We start from the raw sequence: 23,123 nt of genomic DNA on the forward strand, positions 1-23,123 counted from the left end.
CTCTGGCGTGCGAGGTCATGTTGGGTACCCTGGTTCCAATACGTTTTAAAAGAGAATGCATTCGTCCACCTTGAATATTATTCATGTTCTGGTTAAAAAAGGCACTAATGATTTATGCTATACAACGTTTGACATGTTTGAACGAACGTAAATATATTTTTTCCCCTCGTTCATGAAGTGAAGTCCGGCGGGCTTAGATCATGTGCTAACAACACGGAGCTTTTTGGACATAAATGATGAGCTTTTTTGAACAAAACTACATTCGTTATGGACCTGGGATTTCTGGAAGTGACATCTGATGAAGAGAATCATAGGTAATGGATTATTTACATAGTATTTTAGATCTCTCCAACATGGCGGTCAGTCTGTATCGCAAAGCGTATTTTTCTGGGCGCAGTGCTCAGATTATTGCAAAGTGTGATTTCCCAGTAAGGTTATTTTTAAATCTGGCAAGTCGATTGCGTTCAAGAGATGTAAATCTATAATTCTTTAAATGACAATATAATATTTTACCAATGTTTTCTAATTTTAATTATTTAATTTGTGGTGCTGACTTGAATGCCGGTTATTGAAGGGAAACGATTTCCTGAACATCAACGCCATAGTAAAACGCTGTTTTTGGATATAAATATGAACTTGATAGAACTAAAAATGCATGCATTGTCTAACATAATGTCCTAGGAGTGTCATCTGATGGAGATTGTAAAAGGTTAGTGCATCATTTTAGCTGGTTTTAGTGACGCCCGTCTTTGAATTGACAAAATATTACACACAGCTATTGTCAATGTACTCTCCTAACATAATCTAACTTTATGCTTTCGCCGTAAAACCTTTTTGAAATCGGACAACGTGGTTAGATTAAGGAGATGTTTATCTTTCAAAGGGTGTAAGATAGTTGTATGTTTGAAAAATTAGAATTTTGACATTTATTTGGTTTCAAATTTGCCGCTCTTGAAATGCACCTGCTGTTGATAGGGTGCACCACGGGTGGCACGCTAGCGTCCCACATAGCCCCAAGAGGTTAATATGGTAAAATCTGGAAACTATCATTTAGATAAAACACGGAACGGTTCCGTATTTCACTGAAAGAATAAACGTTTTGTTTTCTAACGGGCGGCATCCCCAGGTCTAAATATTGCTGTTACATTGTACAACCTTCAATGTTATGTCATAATTATGTACAATTCTGGCAAACTAATTACAGTCTTTGTTAGGAATAAATGGTCTTCACACAGTTCGCAACGAGCCAAGCGGCCCAAACTGCTGCATATACCCTGACTGCTTGCACGGAACGCAAGAGAAGTGACACAATTTCCCTAGTTAAAAGAAAGTCATGTTAGCAGGCAATATTAACTAAATATGCAGGTTTAAAAATTATATACTTGTGTATTGATTTTAAAGAAAGGCATTGATGTTTATGGTTAGGCACACATTGGTGCAATGATAGTGTTTTTTCGCGAATGCGCTTGTTAAAATCATCACCCGTTTGGCGGACTAGGCTGTGATTCGATGAGAAATGAACAGGCACAGCATCAATTATATGCAACGCAGGACACGCTAGATAAACTAGTAATATCATCAACCATGTGAAGTTAACATAATCACTAGTTAAGGTTGATTGTTTTATTATAAGATAAGTTTAATGCTAGCTAGCAACTTACCTTGGCTTCTTGCTGCACTCGCATAACAGGTAGTCAGCCTGCCACGCAGGCTCCTCCTGGAGTGCAATGTAAGGCAGGTGGTTAGAGCGTTGGACTAGTAACCTGAAGGTTGCAAGATCGAATCCTCGACCTGACAAGGTAAAAATCTGTCCTTCTGCCCCTGAACAAGGCAGTTAACCCACCGTTCCTAGGCTGTCATTGAAAATAAGAATGTGTTAACTGACTTGCCTAGTTAAAATAAAAAATAATAATTATTTTTAGCAGCCACAATCGGTGTCCAAAAATGCCGATTGTTATGAAAACTTGAAAATCGGCCCTAATTAAAATCGGCAATTCCGATTAAATCGGTCGACCTCTACTGTGTATATAGTACTCTGTGTATATTGTTACTCATTGTGCATTTATTCCTCGTGTTTTAAATTATCTGCATTATTGGGAATTAAACACATTCAGCTTCTCCTGGCTTCCACACATAGCCTACAAGCCACTGATGCAGACCTTTGGAACATCTACATTTTAAAATGTCTCAAACCCATGTAATATAGCCTACACCATCGCAATAAATCCATTATTTATTTTAGACAAGTCTAAAGCATGGTATGAAGAAAATGTAGTCTATTTCAGAAGAACAGAATAGCATACTCTGAGTATGCCATATAGCTGTGGGCTACACAAGTTCATAGCGGACAACATTTACTTGCCATTAATTTATAATATGATGAACACAGCTGAATAAAATAAAGTATATTTTCTCCAACACATGCGGCTATTCTGTGTTGAGCGGTTAACAAAGACACAGGTCCTCCTATATGCTTAATTTAGAGTTATTTATGCAACTTTAGTTGTGATACAAATGTTGAAAAAAGTCACATGCAAGTAATGAGCTCTGCTTTATTGTTAGCCTATAGAAATGTGCAACATGAGCTCTGCTTTGTTGTTAGCCTATAGAAATGTTGTGCAACATGAGCTCTGGAAGTGTTTGATTAGATATTCGATTACATTTGCATTGATGTCAGAGTGATTGTACATGTCTACCTACATGTACATATTACCTCGACACCGGTACCCCCTGTATATAGCCCCGCTGTTGTTATTTACTGCTGCTCTTTAAATTGTTATTCTTACCTCACATTTTTTATTGTATTATCTTAACTGCATTGTTGGTTAAGGGCTTGTAAGTAAGCGTTTCACTGTAAGGTCTACACCGTTTGTATTAGGCGCAGTTGACAAATACAATTTGTTTTGATTAGAGGGACAATAGAGCGGCAGGTAGCAGCATGTATGCTAGTGGTTAGCGCATTGGGCCAGTAACCGAAAGGTTGCTAGATCGAATCCCCGAGCTGACAAGGTAAACATCTGTCGTTCTGACACTGAACAAGGCAGTTAACCCACTGTTCCTAGGGTGTCATTATAAATAAGAATTCGCTCTTAACTGACTTGCCTAGTTAAATAAAAGGTTTAATAAAAAATTTTTATAGAGTGCTGAGTACCAGGCAGTTAGCAAGCTTGGTAGGCTACTAATGACCATCAGCAGCATCAGATCTAGGAGAAACCCAATTACGATGACTAAACGGTCACGTGGAATTTGACTGCCGTCATAACTCGTGACCGCCGGTGTGGCGGTTATACGGTCACCGTAACAGCCCTACCCATAATTAAGCATTTCACTGTTAGTCTACACCTGTTGTTTATAATGCATGTGATAAGTAACTGTAGTGATGTATTTGAGACATTACATTTTGTTGGTTAGCTAGTGAATTTTGTCCATATTAGTATAGATGTGTCAGGAGTCAAAACAAGGTATCAATAACAAGATACAATGAGCTGAAACAAGCCACCTACGATTCCCAACATGGAAACGTCTTGTCATTGTTGCCAGTTATCTGACCGTCCAGAATCTTAACACACCAGACTTCTGCCCCATCGTTTGGGACGTTGTCAGCTAACAAGTCTATAAACCACACGCCATGGCCAGCAGCAGACCAACATGAGGTTTAATCACATGCAAACTTTCAATCCAGAGGACCTGCATGCATGAGAATAGAGGAGTTCCCAGCAGAAGATTATTTTATCCAGAAGGCAGCTTGAATGGATGGGGATGGAAGAGATGGTGGCGTTAAAGGGGAAATGTGCCTTCAGTCAGGCGGATGAGCCGAAACTCAACGCTTTCACATGAAACGTTACATTTACAATAAGGAAATCCAGAGCATTCCATGGCTCAGGACATGCTGCTTTTTGCCCTTAAACTGCTCAGACCTGGTGGGGGTTAGGTCAGTGGGAAGCAGAATTTGAAGACAGAAAGAAACCATAGATCAGACTATTTACAGTTAGAGGCCTCTAGAGCTGACAACTGTTCAATCTACATCCCATCGAAACATGTCTGTACATTCTGTAATGTGGCATCCCTCCTGAATATGCCTGAGCACAGAGACGGGGGGGGGGGCATTCTTTCAAGACGTGGGCAAGAAGGAAGGGGTGGCGTGGAGGGAGCAGCTGTGTGCGTCGAGTGGCAGAAATCAAGAGGTGAATGGGAAGTTGTGGCAAGGAGGCAGACAGAGGGGATATTGTGCGGGAGCACTCATGTGGGCCACTGCTCTAAAAACACATGACTCCATTGTGACACCAGAATAGCCACTAACTTTTCCCTCCCCCCTAGCTAAGCCCTCCCATGCTACCGCCCTCCTACTCCTAGAAGACAATGCTCTGGAGACAGGAGCTTAAGGTCAAGTACTAAAGCCTGACCACACCCCGTCAGACTAAACCATGTGTTCAACCGGGATTGCCATAAAACAGCATGTTGATATAAGGAGCTTGTCTGTTACCAAGGAGGGCTTGTGTAATCTCCTCCTATAGGGCAGTGGAGCAGTCTTCACTGTGGCGTACCCCTGGTGATGTTTGGGTGCCCTGTCGGGTTCCTGCACTAAAAAGGTGTGACTACAACCATTTTAGGAAGGATAACTCCTTTCTCACCTTGAAAATCCACAGATGGTCAGTAAAGTGACAAACTATGATCTAAACGGCTTCAGGCACATTGTTTTGGTAAGTCAGTTCAAAGGACGAACTTGATCACATTTTGCTGAACTAGAATGCCATCTCAAAACCACAATGTTGCCCCGAACCATAACATTTGGTCTAGGCCTATAGCCTAGGCCTGCTGACAGTGCCACTTCCATATGGACCCTTATTTATTTTTTTATATATATATTTTTTTAAACTAGGCAAGTCAGTTAAGAACAAATTCTTATTTTCAATGACAGCCTAGGAACAGTGGGTTGACAGCCTAGGAACAGTGGGTTAACTGCCTTGTTCATGGGCAGAACAGATTTGTACCTTGTCAGCTCAGGGATTCGATCTTGCAACCTTCCGGTTACTAGTCCAATGCTCTAAACACTAGGCTACCTGCTGCCCCAAATGACCCTAGAATGTCTGTTATATTAAAATTCAGCAAGATATAGAAACCTTCCACTCAAACATAACATACACTTGGAGACATTCAGCCGTGGACAAACTTGGAAAAAGGTAAAAATAGACCACAAGCAAACGCAACCAGGTGAACCCGGCCAATACTAAACACTGAGTCAAGGTCTTCTGTTCTTTCCCACCCATCACTCACCATAATCGTTAAGGCATCCCTCACTCCGCAGCCAGCTCGAGCTGCAGCCTGGAACATATACCGAGTTCAGTTCAGTCACACTGACTGCCGTTGCTGGACTAGCTGGCACATTCAATGGGAATCGTTCGTCACTATTATTGCCTCGCCTGGCTGATTTATTTATTTTTTCTAAATTTCCCCTCCTTCGCGCCCGTCCTCTGTCGTTAATCGTCAAGTCAAAATGGTGGGTGGGAGCGCCATTATGAACGGGTCTCTTCAGCCTCGTGTTCTTTTCTCTCACAGTGTTCTCTCAAGTACGCAGTGTTTATTTATAAGGGTTTATTTACTGGGCCTTGGTCTCCAGAGGAACCTTGGAACTGTGGCACTGGAACGGGCCACTGATATTCATCATCATCATGAGGAGCAGCGGGGGAATTCAGGTCACTTCATATAGACGTAACTTTTCACATCGCAACCAATTCAAGTAACTCAGCCATGGACATATTACAGCAATTCTAAAGTTGAAGCATCAGTATCAGGATAATGTTCTAAAACAGGAAACCAAAGCGCACCCAGGACCTGCACTGCTATTCAGAGGAAAGGGAGAAAACAGGGTGGCCTTGACCGATCATTGTGATTCTGGAGTAGCCAGGTTTAAGGTGGATGCTAGGACTGGGTCTGGGGCAGGGGAGTGCCTGGCTTACTGGGCCTGGCTCACTGACCACAAAGGATGGAGGGGGAATGCATTACTTCTCACCAGGGCAAACAACCAGTCATCCTGTCCACACCACACACACGGCCAGACAGCGCACTTCCTGAGAGAGCTAAGCTCAGGGACTAAACCGGTAGTGGGTGGATGTAGAGGTGTCCATGGTCCAATAGTCCCTACTTGACCTGGGATACTAATTTTACAGTATATTATTTATGATGGGGAATGGCCTAGTCTACAGGAATAAAATATTTTTAAAAAACACTACCAGTACCTGTTTGGGTACCTCCCTCCCTGTCTGGGCAAGATAACCAAGGAAAAAGTCTACAGGGCTGCCCCTAAACCTGTGATGTGGTCTTTGAAAGTGCATATTAAGACGTTGTCTAAGCCTACGCCATCTTCTGGGATAGCTTGTTTGACGTGCATGATGTGACAAGTGGCTTTTAAATGCAGTCATCTGTCCATGAATCACACACTTCACACGTCACTGTTCTAGAAAATTGTTGCATTTTGTGTCTGAACATTAAGCTACACTAAAACTCCAGCTAAACACACAGTTTAGTCTCATTCATCATCATGACGTCATTATGTTTTACTTCATTATGTGCATGTTATTTTATGATGGCTGTGGTGGCCTGAATGAAGGCTCAGCACAACAGCCCCAAACAAATATATGCCTTCAAATTGACAGTCTGGCTTTTTCACTTATACACTGCAATTGCAGCTATTTATAAACTCAGATTGCCCACATTGAGAGATCAGAGTTGCCAGCAGGATTGTGGAGTGCCGTCCAAGTTCTGTCTCCAGCTTAAGCATTTTCCATACGTTTAAAAGTACCAAAAACACACGTCGTCGCAAAATTCGCACCACATAGCTTGGTTAGCTGCTCACTGCAGAATTCAAAGCTCTTTTTCTTCCTTCTCCCCACAAAACGACACACCCAGGAGCATTCCTGTCAATATACTGCAGGCAGGGCTCCTCTGGATTAGAGGCCTGCTCTGACCAAAACCACAGCCACTCACGGACAGAGACACAGAGGACCTGGGCCCCAACACCTGCAAGGACAACTCCATATTCTAGCCTACATTGGACAAGCTTTTCAGAAATGACCAGTTCAGGACACCCTGCTGAGCTTATAAGAACCAATGGCTTAGTGTTAAAATAAAATAAATGCTGGTACAAACTCCTATACTGTACTTGGAATGAATGAAAATATAAATTGGGACAGATGTTCTTAAAGGAGTGCATTACTGTAATATGCCTACATAATGATAACTTGTCACCTTTTTTGAAGACTAGCCTACGGACAGTGAATGAGTTACTTGGTGAAGGAACTGATTAAAGGTTTTTCTTTAACCTTTATTTAAACTAGGCAAGTAAGTTAAGAACAAATTCTTATTTACAATGAAAGCCTAAAAGTTAAACTACACTAACAAAGGATCACTCCTCCCTGCCCATCCCAGTATTCTTCAACAGGAGACAGGAAGAAACCAGCCTCCCTGAAAAACACAAAAGACAGGCCTCTACGTGTCCACGACCTTCATGCCAAGAAATGTCCTCAGCAATGTTATCACATAGTAACTTAAGGCTAATTCCTTCTCATTTCTCTAGTGACTTAACAGTTCCATTAGAAGTCATTTCAAAGTAAAGTCACAACTTGGCCTAGCCTATTTATTACAGAACTGTCAATGCAGATCGTCCAGCTAGCTATTTGGTTAACTATTTAGCAGTATTATGGCTTGGGTGTAGAAGCTGTTCAGGGTCCTGTTGGTTCCAGACTTGGAGCATCAGTTATGCTTGCCGTGCGGCAGCATAACTGTGTGTGTGTGTGTGTGAAATATATACACATTTATTTTTTAACTAGGCAAGTGAGTTAAGAACAAATTCTTATTTAGATTGACGGCCTACTCCGGCCAAACCCTAACCCAAATGACCCTGGGCCAAATGTTTGCCGCCCTATGGGACTCCTAATCACGTCCGGTTGTGATACAGCCTGGAATCAAACCAGGGTCTGTAGTGGCGGCTCCAGCACTGAGATGCAGTGCCTTAGATGACTGCGCCACTCGGGAGCCCCAAACAGAGCGCCCAACGTGGACAATGAACCCACGACCCTGAGATTAAGAGTCATGCTCTACCGGTTGAGCAAGCCAGGCAAAGGTCATGGATGGCAGGGAGCTCGGCCCCAGTGATGTACTGGGTCGTACACACCACCCTCTGTAGCGCCTTGCGGTCGGATGCCAAGCGGTAATGCAGCCAGTCAAGATGTTATCAATGGTGCAGCTGTAGAATGGAGGATCTGAAGGCCCATGCCAATTATTGTTCCAAGTTTCCGAGTTTATTCAGGTTCACTCTCAAAGAAATCATATTTTTGTATAGCAATATGTAACTCAGCAAAAAGAAAAGAAAAATGTCCTCTCACTGTCAACTGCATTTTTTTCAGCAAACTTAACATGTGTAAATATTTGTATGAACATAAGATTCAACAACAGACAAACTGAACAAGTTCCACAGACATGTGACCAACAGAAATTGAATAATGTGTCCCTGAACAAAGGGCAGGGACCCTGGGCATCTTTCTTTTGGTGTTTTTCAGAGTCAGTAGAAAGGCCTCTTTAGTGTCCTAAGTTTTCAAAACTGTGACCATCTGCATTGCATACCATCTGAAAGCTGTTAGTGTCTTAACGACCATTCCACAGGTGCATGTTCATTAATAATTTATGGTTCATTGAACAAGCATGGGAAACAGTGTTTAAAACCTTTACAATGAAGATCTGTGAAGTTATTTGGATTTTTACGAATGATCTTTGAAAGACAGGGTCCTGAAAAAGGGATATAAGTCCACAACAACGACATCAGAAGATGACTTGAGGTCTGGGAACAATCCCCCCCAATGTGGGGGGTGGAGTTTCCCATTAATTAAATTGCGCACCCTACAAGAGACCTGTGTTTGACTAGCAGTGTTTTTGTACTGCACAATGTAATGGCAGAGTTTGCAACATTTAATTGGTAAGGTTTTCTGGGAAAGCCTTTAGAAAATGTTAATTCAAAACAGTTCATGACTGAATTGTCCATCGCAACGATTTAAATATGACTTCGGAACCAATTTTTGATACCTGGTTTGCATACCCATTGCTGTTTGAATAAATGTTGATAATAAAAATAAAAAGCAAATTGTAAACTAAAAAACTAAATGTGACCAATGAAAACAATTCACTGCCACCCTAGCGACCAATTTTAAATTGATGTCACACCGTCACGTCAAAGGGTCTACTGTTTTGGTCGCAGTCTCGAATCCTGCAACTTTGTGAGTTTAAGTCCTTTCATCTTCTAAAATAATTTCACTGCCACTGAATAACTTCTGAGACTCTGTTTTATAGTATCATGCGAGGGCAGAAGGCTTTGACTACTTCCACAGGTAGACCAGGCAGCACATAAACAGACCAGGGGAGCTGGGGGACGACAGATCTAGGATCAGATTCCCAAACCCACATCCTATTCTTTACCATTTGGAGGATAAAAAAAATCTGACCCTGGAAGTGCAGAGCGACTCTTCAGGGTTTGTTACAGAGAACACTGCACAGCCAGCACTGGGCTTCACATCCTGCTCCACACTCCAAGTCCAAACATGGATACGTATTAAACCAGAATGGTTTCAAATCTATGAAGTCACATACAAAAAGTGAATGTATCATGCATAGACCTACTTAATTATATAGTAAGCAAAAATATAAAATGCAACAGGCAGCAATTTTGCTGTGTTACGGTTCAAAAGGAAATCGGTAAATTGAAATAATTATATTATGCCCTAGTCTATGGATTTCACATGACTGGGCAGGGGTGCAGCCATGGGTGGGTCTGTCTCCCTTGTGGGTGGGCCTATGCCCTTGCAGGGCCACCCATGGCTGCGCCCCTGCCTAGTCATGTGAAATCCATAGATTAGGGCCTAATGATTGAGGCCTGTTGGACGTACTGCCAAATTCTCTAAAATGACATTGGAGGCGGCTTATGGTAGAGAAAGTAACATTGAATACACTGGTAACAGCTCTGGTGGACATTCCTGCAGTCAGCATGCCAATTCCACACTCCCTCAACTTGGAACATCTGTGGCATTGTGTTGTGTGACAAAACTGCACATTTTAGAGTGGCCTTTTACTGTACCCAACACAATGTGCACCTGTGTAATGATCATGCTGTTTAATCAGCTTCTTGATATGACACACCTGTCAGGTGGATGGATTATCTTGGCAATGGAGAAATATTCACTAACAGGGATTTAAACAAATTTGTGCACTAAATCTGAGAGAAATAAGCATTCTGTGCTCATGGAATATTTCTGGGATCTTTTATTTCAGCTCATGAAACATGTGACCAACACTTTCCATGTTGTGTTTATATTTTTGTTCAGTATACTTTCTCTGACCTAATTTCACAAAGTAGCCATGAGTCATCATTGCTTAGGGCCTACGTGGAAAAATGAGGGTGACTTTCCAAGTTCTTCGAAAAACTCAGAACGACACAGTCAGGAACGGGCTTGGGAGATAAGATCGCCTGAGATGGTTCCCAGACAGCTATCATCTCTTCACTAAACGCACCCACCCATATACATCACCTTGCTTAACCACTTCTGAGAGTCATCATCTAAAAATAAGAAACACATTTCCGCACAATTAAAAACACAATAGGCCTACACTATACAGTCAATGGCTTACACTCAAGCCTCCGACATACACTGAGTACACCAAACATTAGGAATGCCCTCCTAATATTGAGTTGCGTGCCCCTCCCCCTCAGAACAGCCTCAATTCGTCGGGCCATGGACAACAGTGTGTCAAAAAAGTTCCACAGGGATGCTGGCCCATGTTGACTTCAATGCTTCCCACAGTTGTGTCAAGTTGACTGGATGTCCTTTGGGTGGTGGCCCATTCTTGATAGACACAGGAAACTGTTCAGCATGAAAAACCCTGCAGTGTTGCAGTTCTTGACACAAACCGCTGTCCCTAGCACCTACTACCATACCCTGTTCAAAGGCACTTAAATCTTTTGTCTTGTCCATTCACCCTCTGAATGGCACACATACACAATCCATGTCTCTATTGTCTCAAGGCTTAAATTATTCTTTAACCGGTCGCCTTCCCTTAATTGAAGTGGATTTAACAAGTGACATCAATAAGGGATCATAGCTTTCACCTGGTCAATCTGTCATGGAAAGAGCAGGTGTTCTTAATGTTTTGTACACTCATTGAACAGTAGCGTCATTCATTAAGGCTATAGTATGAGACTAAGAAATGTAGGGCCTAGGAAATAACCTAGAATAGAAAAAACCTGTAAACATTTAATGCAGTTGTGTAACATGCTGTGTGCTTGATAAGACATAGAACAACAGGGAACAACAACAGTTCCTGTATTAGAGTGCTAGACCTACATGGTTTAGTTTTGGTGAATTTATCAAACTCATGAGACTTCTCTGAAAAGAGCTTTCCATCTGCTTAGTTGCTTATGCAAAAGCAATGTTGCCTATGCAAATAAGAAAAAGGATTGTGGATGAAATCAACACAGGTGTGGATTTCTGTTAAGTTAGCCCATGTTCTGAGATACAGAGCCAATATTTCTATCACTACCAGAGAGAATAGACTTCTGCTTGTAAAATGATGGTATCAAGACATATCTGGCTGATAGAGAAATTACATTGAGCATCTTTCCACCCACAGTTCCACTCAATTGCATCCGCCAGGCTGTTTAGGCCAATTAGAACTCCTGACTCCTAAAAATGGAACATGACCCTGAGTTTTAACCCTCCCACTTTTCCAACACCAGTAGCCTGACAACAGTAGGGCAATGGGGTATGAGCCAGGGGCCATATGGCCCTTGAGACCAAAAAAAAAAGCCTTTATGTGGATCCAGTGTGCTTTCTGCAGTGCATCCAGAAGAAATTATTCAAATGAAACCCTGTCTTTCATATCTTCAACATTCCAAGGCATTTGAGTCAGCTATGAAACAAAGTCTCTATTTATTACATTGGTTTCCTGTTCCCCTGTTCCCCAATCAGGTTTACTAATCAGAGTTAGGGGCCGAAATGGTCGCTGTATCTTGTTCAGCACAGAAATCTCTCAAAGAAGTTGAAGCTGTAAGGGCCACTAAATGCAAACACATGGCAAACAGAGCAGCTTAGAGAGGGAAGTGTAAACACATTATTTCATCAGGAGGAAATGACTTGCACATTACACACCGCCACTGGAATAACACCAAATAGCAAGTTCAAGAATGACAGACTTCAGCTAAACCTACACCTAATTTCACTGTTGGGACCTTGCACCTTAAAAAGCACAAGAAAGACGATTGGCACTCACCATCTCAGATTGTTCTGAAATCGCTTCTGTTAGAAACAGATGATTAGTATTCCAGGAACATTATTTTGTTGAATTGAATTTGATCACTGAAAAATTCAGCTAATTGATTGCACACAAGTTGGCCATTTAAAATGTATAGGATTATTATATTAAAAATATAACCTAAAATCCAAATTGGAGTAAATGTTGTCTAACAATGAGTTAGACATGAGGAATCCAAAGAAATGGTCAAGACACCCACCCCAACAACAAGTATATAGTATCCGTTCTCTATGCTTGACAAGTAGTATGGAGCTGGGGCTCTGAGTATTGTTTCTTCATCCTACGTAATGTATTTTCAGTCAATTTGGTGATTTTTTTTCCCTCCCCCTGTCCAGAGAAATTAGTCATTGAAGTTGTTGGGTTTATGTCACCGCTTACATCCTTATCTTACCAGGGTCTGACCACTAAATGGTGCTGTTCCAGGTGGGTTTTTTAAGAATCCCTCCCATTCATTGGATTTGGCCCACAAATGCAAAGAAATTTGTGGCACCATGGTTGGCTTCTGACCATTTCTTTGGATTCCTCAAGTCTTACTCATTAGAAAAAAAAGTCTGGTCCAAATAATGTGTTAGGTACTATATTTATTCAAAATTATATGAATCCCAAAAATGTAAATGGCCAATATGGGTGCAATCAATTACCTTAATTTCTCAGAGATATAATTATATTTCAACAAAATAATGTTTCCGGAATGCTCATCTTATCTACTTCTAACTGTTCTGAATTTGTTTCTGTAATCGGAGATGATGGGTGTCATGACTTGCTGAAATGACATGGAACGACCTTGTTCCCATTTGATCTTTTTCAGTTTGTGATTAAGTTTTTCCACAAGTCATACATTAGTAATGTAGCCACAATGCTGTGGAGGGTTTTGGCAGCATGTGGTTGGGTGGAGGTGAAAGGACGTGGGACTGAATTACAGAGGAGAGTCCTCTAACTTTGAAGCTTGGCTACCCCACTCTTTTTTGCTCCAAGATGTGTCATAAAACCTATGTCAGCTACACTTGTATGTGTGTAAGCTCAGACAATGAGCACTCGTTGTCACAATGCATAGAGGCAAAATGGGTTAAGTTCACTACCAACTTGTCTGGCTGCTTTTTTGGACATTGGAATGAGAATCAAAAAGAGGAAGTAGACAATAAGGTCACTTGAATAATAGACATCAATGAACTGCAGTGAAATGTCTTATCACTAATGATTACTATAGCGACACTTTGTTCACTAAAACTCCCTACACAATGATTTGGATACGGCGCAATTCTGTCTAGGGTCTGCTTCCCATATTTCATTGATTTGTTCACTGACAAACTTACGTTCAGAACAAGCATTGTAACTAGATAAACATACATTATCTTACCTTGTTCAGTTGTTTTTCTCATTGTCTAAGATGACTCCTTTCCTTATTGTATTTCCCGCATACAACTGACGGATAATTTAAAAAAAGCTGCTTTTGTAGTTCCTTTTTGATTAAATCAAGACTGGCTAACCAAATACCTTCAGCTAACGTTAGCCTGTTAGCTAAGGACGTTGTCGTTCAGAATCAAGCAGTAAAATTACGCAATTAAATAAGCTAACAGAAGAAAAAAACATAAGCAACCCGCAAAGTTATGTATCTACAAGGTGGTCTACCTGTTTGCTATTGCTATCTTACCCGAATATTAAAACCTGTCTTGTAGTAAAATACGTTGAATTGTACATCCTTTTCAAACCTACTGGCTGGCTTCACGAGCTGACTAATAACTGCAAGCCAGCTACTCTACTTCCTTTTTCTAGCGAAGTACTATTCTGCCAGCAGCACAAATGATAACGTCACTTTAGTTATGGCAATTAAAAAAAATCTAGATAAAAGCCCGCATTTCAACACATTGCAATATCATTAGTTGATTACAAATATATATCATTGTTTTATCAACAGCCACTTTTATTGTGCCAACAAGAAATGGCAATAAGTAATTTATGAAAACAAATCCAAAATAAGGTTGGACCAATAATGAAAAAATACAATGTTGACGCTGGTATGTTGAGAAAATTGGGCTGTAGAGAGAACTTTTCTACCTCTTAGCTAAAGGGGAGTGGAAAAATACTCATTAGGGTCTCTACTAACAAAATATGGTTTGTTTTTTTAGGGGGACTGTGTCACACGGCCTGCTGATGGCTTTTCACTCCACCCCATCCATAGCCTCCAATGGAATACACTGTAATAGACTTTACATGGGATACTTGGCTTGTAGAGAGAAAACCAAATCTACTTGTCTCAGCTAAAGTGGGGTGGGAAATTCTCAGTAGGGTCTATACTAACCAAATATGTGTCGTTTTGGAGGGAGACCTGTTTTGTACATATTCAGCAGCACTTCGTTCTCCGCCCCCTCCATAAAGTAATTCCAATAACATATTTTTATTTTATTCAAAGTGTATTTCTTTAAATTTCAGCATACCAGTATTTGTGTAAACTTTGACAAGAAATGCTGGGATAAAATACATCAAATTCTACAAAAGTAGTTGCAATCAGAGGTGGAAGAAGTACCTAATTGTCATACTTGAGAAAAAAGTAAAGATAACTTAATAGAAAATGAGTCAAGTCAAAGTGAAGGTCACCCAGTAAAACACTACTTGCGTAAAAGTCTAAAATAATTTTGTTTTAAATATACTTAAGTATCAAAAGTAAATATAATTTCAAAAATATTCTCAAGTATCAAAAGTAAAAGTCTAAATAATTTAAAATTACTTATATTAAGCAAACTAGACGGCACCATGTTTTATTATTTTTTTTCCGGATAGCCAGGGGCACACTCCCAACACTTAGACATCATTTACAAACGAAGCATTACAGTGTAGAGTCCGATAGATCAGAGTGAGTAGGGAACACCAGGGATGTTCTCTAGATAAGCGCGTGAATTTGACTTTTTTTCCTGTCCTTCAAAATGTAACAAGTATTTTTGGGTGTCAGGGAAAATATATTGAGTAAAAAATACATGACTTTCTTAAGAAATGTAATGAAGTAAAAGTATAAGTTGTCAAAAATATAAATAGTAAAGTACAGATACTTTAAAGTACTACTTAAGTAGTTTTTTGGGGTATGTTTACACCACTGGTTGCAATGCTGTGAAAAACAGTAGTATTACACTAGAGTGCTAAAAAAAATATATATTCTCAGTTTAGCATGTCTTTGCAGGGGGCCTCTTATTTAGAAAAGATTATTCCCGATTGTGTCTCATCATAATATCCTGCTGCTGGGAGAACGGTTCTCTCTAGCGGGCTACGCGCTGTGGGAAAAAGTTGAGAAAAAGCTGCAAGCGATATTCCATACAAAGCACTGTTGCACCAAAAATGAAATTGCTCAGCGCCCTCTACAGATATTAGATGAGTGGTGCACTTTGAGTACAGTTGTAACATCACAGACGAAAGTGGAAACCGGCTTAGTTTGATTTGTCTTTTATTTGTCTGATAGAGATAAAATCAAATGGATGCAACTATTACGCTGGTGTTTCACTTCGGTGGTGTTGGTCGTACCCCACCTATTTCTACAATTTCTCTTAAAATGTGATTTTAAACCTAACCCCCCTGTAACCTCAATACCCAGAAAACATAGCGGTCAAACAGGGAAATGGTTCCAATCGTTTTTCCATCATTCATTTTTCCCATTGTGAATTTGAAACACTGAAAAATAGGAATGCACAATATATTAGTAAGAATTGTCCGATAATGGCAACATCAGCATCGGCCCGATGTATAGTTTAACGCCGATGTGCATACCTATATAACGTAGGTAGATGAAGTAGTGATGCCACAAAAAATATAGTGCAACACGTGCAACAGCATTCCTAACCTAGCCCATAATGTCTGCTGTGTGGATCAAGCAGTCAACAAGTCGAGCAGTCATTTGAAAGAGTAAGAAAATTTCAGCGAGACAACTCAAAGGCGAAATCCATTAACGCCAAGATAATGGAATTCATTGCCCTTGACAATCTATCATTCTCTGTCTTGGATGATGTTGGCTTTCGCCGACTGGTCGAGCACCGGTACACACTACCAAGTAGGTGCTATTTTTCAAATGTTGTTATACACCATTGTTGAAACTCACATCCATTGCTATGGGCGTCATCGCTATTAGCTTCACGACTGACATTTGGACCAGCGATGTCAGCCACATGAGCCTGACAGCACAGTGGGTCCATGAGGATTTCGTACTGAGGAAAGCCATAATGCATGCTCAAGAATGTGCTGGTTCTCATACTGCTGCTGCCATTTGAGAACGTTTGAAACATGAACACTCCTAGATCCATTCGAACAACTGACTCGAGAAATAAGCACATCAACTGTGTCTTCAGCAGACGTGATACCCTCTGTCATGGCATTGAAACACCTGCTCAACAAAAATGCCAACAGACCGTCGGGTTAACTTGGAAAAGTACTCTACTATAGGCTGTGAACAAGTGATTCGGGAGCATTCTCTCTGAGCCTCTACTGTGTTGCCACCATGCTCGATGCTAGGTACAAGGACTGCTACTTCGATGCAGACAGGATACAGGGTTTAAGTGAAATGTTGGACACAGCTGGACAAGATGGAAACGGACACAGTGACAGTGCACACCGAGGAAGAGAGGCCACGGACAGACAGAGCTGAAACTTCACTGCTTGACATGTATGATGAAATCCTGGTTGAGACTAAACAAATGAACAACAAAACAGCACAGCAAGTAAGTGAAAGAAATTGGTTTTGATTATGTTTTACTAGTAATAGGGACATACGTAAATGCCAACAAAATAACTTTTGGTCATGTGTGTGTGTGTGTTTCAACTACACTGCTCAAAAAAATAAAGGGAACACTTAAACAACACGTCCTAGATCTGAATGAAAGAAATAATCTTATTAAATACTTTTTTCTTTACATAGTTGAATGTGCTGACAACAAAATCACACAAAAATAATCAATGGAAATCCAATTTATCAACCCATGGAGGTCTGGATTTGGAGTCACACTCAAAATTAAAGTGGAAAACCACACTACAGGCTGATCCAACTTTGATGTAATGTCCTTCAAACAAGTCAAAATGAGGCTCAGTAGTGTGTGTGGCCTCCACGTGCCTGTATGACCTCCCTACAACGCCTGGGCATGCTCCTGATGAGGTGGCGGATGGTCTCCTGATGGATCTCCTCCCAGACCTGGACTAAAGCATCCACCAACTCCTGGACAGTCTGTGGTGCAACGTGGCGTTGGTGGATGGAGCGAGACATGATGTCCCAGATGTGCTCAATTGGATTCAGGTCTGGGGAACGGGCGGGCCAGTCCATAGCATCAATGCCTTCCTCTTGCAGGAACTGCTGACACACTTCAGCCACATGAGGTTTAGCATTGTCTTGCATTAGGAGGAACCCAGGGCCAACCGCACCAGCATATGGTCTCACAAGGGGTCTGAGGATCTCATCTCGGTACCTAATGGCAGTCAGGCTACATCTGGCGAGCACATGGAGGGCTGTGTGGCCCCCCCAAAGAAATGCCACCCTACACCATGACTGACCCACTGCCAAACCGGTCATGCTGGAGGATGTTGCAGGCAGCAGAACGTTCTCCACGGCATCTCCAGACTCTGTCACGTCTGTCACGTGCTCAGTGTGAACCTGCTTTCATCTGTGAAGAGCACAGGGCGCCAGTGGCGAATTTGCCAATCTTGGTGTTCTCTGGCAAATGCCACACGTCCTGCACGGTGTTGGGCTGTAAGCACAACCACCACCTGTGGACGTCGGGCCCTCATACCACCCTCATGGAGTCTGTTTCTGACCGTTTGAGCAGACACATGCACATTTGTGGCCTGCTGGAGGTCATTTTGCAGGGCTCTGGCAGTGCTCCTCCTGCTCCTCCTTGCACAAAGGCGGAGGTAGCGGTCCTGCTAATGGGTTGTTGCCCTCCTACGGCCTCCTCCACGTCTCCTGATGTACTGGCCTGTCTCCTGGTAGCGCCTCCATGCTCTGGACACTACGCTGACAGACACAGCAAACCTTCTTGCCACAGCTCGCATTGATGTGCCATCCTGGATGAGCTGCACTACCTGAGCCACTTGTGTGGGTTGTAGACTCCGTCTCATGCTACCACTAGAGTGAAAGCACCGCCAGCATTCAAAAGTGACCAAAACATCAGCCAGGAAGCATAGGAACTGAGAAGTGGTCTGTGGTCTCCACCTGCAGAACCACTCCTTTATTGGGGGTGTCTTGCTTATTGCCTATAATTTCCACCTGTTGTCTATTCCATTTGCACAACAGCATGTGAAATTTATTGTCAATCAGTGTTGCTTCCTAAGTGGACAGTTTGATTTCACAGAAGTGTGATTGACTTGGAGTTACATTGTGTTGTTTAAGTGTTCCCTTTATTTTTTTGAGCAGTATATTTAACTGTACTAGAATGCTTAAAAGGCATCAACATTTAGAAATATCAGTATCATTTTTTTTGGCAAGGAAAATATCAGATATCGGTATTGGCCAAAAATGTCATATCGGTGCCTCCCTACTTAAAATAAGGCTTACCCTGGCATGACGTTTTGATAACCATGTAAATCTCTCTCGGACAAAGTGGCTTTTTCAATATATTCGGCTCCATTTACTCTCAGTTTCAAAATTGCTAATTAGCATCAAAGTAGACATCATGCAAGACTACAAATCCCTGCAAGCTCCTGCACGTCTTCTCTAGCTGACACCTTTGCTAACTGGTGTTGTGTCAATTTAAAACTTGCACAAGACAGTTCACAGAATTGTCCATTTAAATGTTGCCAATTTATTCATTACTACATTTAGCAAACATTAGATAGTTCATCCAGGATTCTTACCATTGCCCTGATTCGTCAGTCTTGTCCAGATCATTATGGCATTTGTGGTTCTTTATGATAGCCACATTAGCAGTTAATTAGCATTTCAGGCAAATATATACTGACAGGCAAATATATACTGACAATAAAAGGCCACTAACATTTTGTCACACAACACAATGATACAGATGTCTCAAGTTGAGGGAGCGTGCCATTGGCATGCTGACTGCAGGAATGTCCACCAGAGCTGTTGCCAGAGAATTAAATGTTAATTTCTCTACCATAATCCACCTCCAACATCATTTTAGGGAATTTGGCAGTATGTCCAACCGGCCTTACAACCGTAGACCACGTGTAAACATGCCAGCCCAGGACCTCCACTTCCGGCTTCTTCACATGCGGGATCGTCTAAGACCAGTCACCCAGACAGCTGTGGAAACTGAGGAGTACTTCTGTCCCCAGTGTGTGGGCCTATGCCCTCCCACCCATGGCTGCGCCCCTGCCCATTCATGTGAAATACATAGATTAGGGCAGTAAAATCTTTTCAATTGTTGCATTTATATTTTTGTTCAGTATATTGATAAAAATCCCCTTGTCCTAGATAGATTTACAAAACACAGCCCTTATTTTAAGTATTTCTAAAATCCCCTACGGGAAAATGTAATGGTGGAAAAACAGTTGGAAACATTTCCTTGTTTGACCTTTAGGTTTTATGGGTATTATGACTCATACTGTTGTACTCTACACACCGAGTTGCAATTCACATAATAATAAGGAATGCCCCTCGACCACGCCCACAAACAAACATTAATTCCCATTGAACCCCAGTGTAAAAGAGCCAACTTCGTTATACATTTTTTGTTATACAGAATAACAAAACATGCCGAAAAGCTGTGTTGTTCAATGTACATGTAACCAAAAATCCCGAAAAATCCCGACCTACGCTTCGCAATGCTCCAATGTAGAGAAATAGAGCCTGCAAGAAGAGCCCTGTGGCTTCAGGCTATTCAGCGTGGGAAATGAGGGGACCCGGTGTCCAAGAAAGCTACATGTAGCAATGTGTGTGAAAAACATTTAATCACAGGTAAAACATTTAACTTGTTTAGTATCCACCTAATTTTCAAATGTTGCTATGGGCACAGCCAAACAATGGAAGTGATGGATTCGAATTCGCTAACTTGAGCTAGACCTACTAGTAGGCTAGTTCTGTTGTGATGATAATAATAATAATAAAAAAAGCATCCACATTAGAGAAAAGTTGATCGTTTATCATTCTAGTCCTACACCGGTCAATCAACTGATCAACGCATCCTACCGCACGCTGCCTATTAATGTAGTAACAAAACCATTCATAAGATCTCTAACGCACACTGGTTCAGAGCATTCAGTGCTTTCAGGGTGTGTTCACTGTCAGTGACAACTGCAAGTACTACTTTAATGTACAGTACATGTAGGCCTAATGAAAAAGAATATAGTAACTTGTATTTAAATGTAGTAATTCAACAACAAACGCTGTTCAGCCGTTTGGCCGCTGTTTACAGCATGTCATTGCCTCATTGCTCAAGTGGTTTGCAAGTGATTTCCATTTTTCGAATGGTTGTGAAGTCCTTTGGGACTTTTTTCCTTGAGCTCATCTCTTTGTCTGTCCTGTGCAACTATTTGCAATGCATCAGTGCAATAATGTTATCATAACCTGCCAAAAGTGATCACACCAATGCATTTTCTCTCCTCAACTTTCCCCTACATGCATGTTCTATGCTGTAGGTATGTTTTACATTTTGCAATTAGGAAGAGCAAGCCTGATCCTTTCCCCAATAGGCATTGTATAAAAAAATATCAAAATGTCCTGTAACTTCTGTAGCCTACAGCTTTTCATGGGATTTCACGAGAAGAGGAATGGCCTATTGCGGAGAGGCTTGCATAGCCTTTTGCGCACGGGAACAGCTGAAAGAGAGAGGCTAGTGATGTGTAGCCGAATTCTAACTGTCAGTGCCAGGCTACTCTGTATTTTTTGTCGTATTAAAAATATTCTGCTAATGTCTCCAGTCATATAGGCCTAAGGCCAACATTTTTGCTGACAATGAAAGGAGAAAAAAAATGTCTCTGCCATTTCTATAGACATTGGAATTCTTCCATGCAGCTTCTCACACAGTAGGGTAGGCTACATACACATATAGCCTAAAATAAAGCAATGTTTGCACAATTTTATATAGGCCTATATACAGTCAATTCAAACGAATTATGAAAACAGGATCTTCAAATAGTTTCATTAATTAAGTGCCTGTGTTTGTAGCCATGTGTGCGATGCTAGGCTATATGTTTGAGATAAATTGCTTTGTACAGTTTAAAGGAACAAAGTTTTACAATATCATGGAAATAACTCAGTTTAAGCAGGACTCTCCAACCCTGTCCTTGAACAGCTTAGCTGTAGGTTTTTGCTCCAACCCAAATCTAGCACACCTGATTCTAATAATTAGCTGATTGATAAAATGAAATCAGGTTAGTTGCAACTGGGGTTGAAATGAGAACCTACAGGAGGGGTGGCTCTCCCGGAACAGGGCTGGAGAGCCCTGGTTTAATGAAACAAGAGAAGTTGTGTTTGTAGCCGGCTTGCAGAAAATATCAACTCGGTTTATTTCTGTAGGCTATAGGTTGCTTGCATGAGATTAAATGTTTTGCTCAGTCTGATTGGGAAAAAAAGATATATAACATATTTATAAAATGTATATCTCAATTAGACCAATCTGGTTGAAAAGGTAAAATTCCTGGTTAAATAAAGGTTAAATTGCTCTTTGCATAAAGCAAACTTACATTAGCAAAAAAATGTTTTTGCATTTGTAGAGAAGTGTGAAATTAACTCAAATCCAATTCTAAAGAAAAATATTTAATTGTGTATATATATATATATATATATCTTAAACACTTAATTTCAGGGCCGTAACCAGGGTTGGCTGCTGTAGGTTTTCACCTCAGTTGATCTACAAACACTATACAATTGTAATGTTGTAACCCTGAAAGGGGGAAAATGTCAGAAATGATTCTCACGGATATGTAGCATCAGCGAAGAAACAAACATGACGTTTTTGTAACTATTGGTTGCATGTTAATGTAGACCTACGTTTTTAAAAGTTCCTAACTTGTTTAATAAAATTAGTAAAGATTTTCTCTGAGGATCCCACATGGGGCCAGACCACAAGTTTGGGAACCACTGTATCCTACTAACCGCTCTCTCGGTGTCCTCTGCATGCATTGCAGCCAGCCTCACCACATCGGTCTCAGTAGATGAGAACTTAGTAGGGTATTTTTGCTCCTGCTGAAGTAGGCTTCGTTTAACGTTTGCTTTTTACTTCATCCTTCGAGCTGGCTAACAGCAATTCTAGCCAGAGCCCTTCAACAGAAATGAATATTTATTTACCAGTTGTGCATTCATTCTCCGAGGGTCGGTTTTTGTTTGGGGGATGTCGGTAGACACCGCAGGAGTCACGGGACGGTTTTAAAATGGCCTTTTGTCCGTCATCTCGTAAACGCAATGTCAGCAGCGTCTCGACTGGGTGCAGGGGCAGTTCCTTTCACGCCAGGCTCTCCGCCTGTGCAACGAGAGAGCGGAGTCAGACTTTGAAATAGTGAATGAGACGCTACAAAGACAACCCGGGAGGTACATCTGGGGACGCTGGCGAACAAAGCACTGTTCATGATTCCACTCGTTCGCAGAGGCAGCGCGATTAGAACACAATCACATCAAAAAATATAAGAGTTCTGATCTTTGATCAACGGGAGCAATATTTATATTAACCCGTACTAAAAAAAATCGAATTACCCCCCACTTATTATGTCTCAGGTAGGCCTATAGCCCGCGAAAGACTGTCTATATAATGCAATAATGAATTTACTAATTTGTGGCATATTCTAATAATTAGAACGTGCCAAAAATATCGCCATGGTGAAACTTTCAGGCATTCTTGAAAGTCAGGACA

The 23,123-nt window shown here is 41.2% G+C and overlaps 1 protein-coding gene across 12 annotated transcripts in view; it reads right to left on the reverse strand.

The window, feature by feature from the left end:
• LOC106613666 (unconventional myosin-IXb) overlaps positions 1-23,123 on the reverse strand; it is a 114,175-nt gene extending 91,052 nt beyond the window's left edge. For 10 of the 12 annotated variants that reach the window (XM_045687442.1, XM_045687437.1, XM_045687440.1 and 7 more), the window contains exon 1: positions 13,709-14,105. The gene's annotated coding sequence lies outside the window, so the exon portion shown is untranslated. Of the gene's footprint in view, positions 1-13,708; positions 14,106-22,564 lie in introns of those variants that run through there. The other 2 variants (XM_045687433.1, XM_045687434.1) reach the window with 2 other exon arrangements.

Source organism: Salmo salar, chromosome ssa10, assembly GCF_905237065.1.
Source record: "Salmo salar chromosome ssa10, Ssal_v3.1, whole genome shotgun sequence".
Classification (NCBI taxonomy): Eukaryota; Metazoa; Chordata; class Actinopteri; order Salmoniformes; family Salmonidae; genus Salmo; species Salmo salar.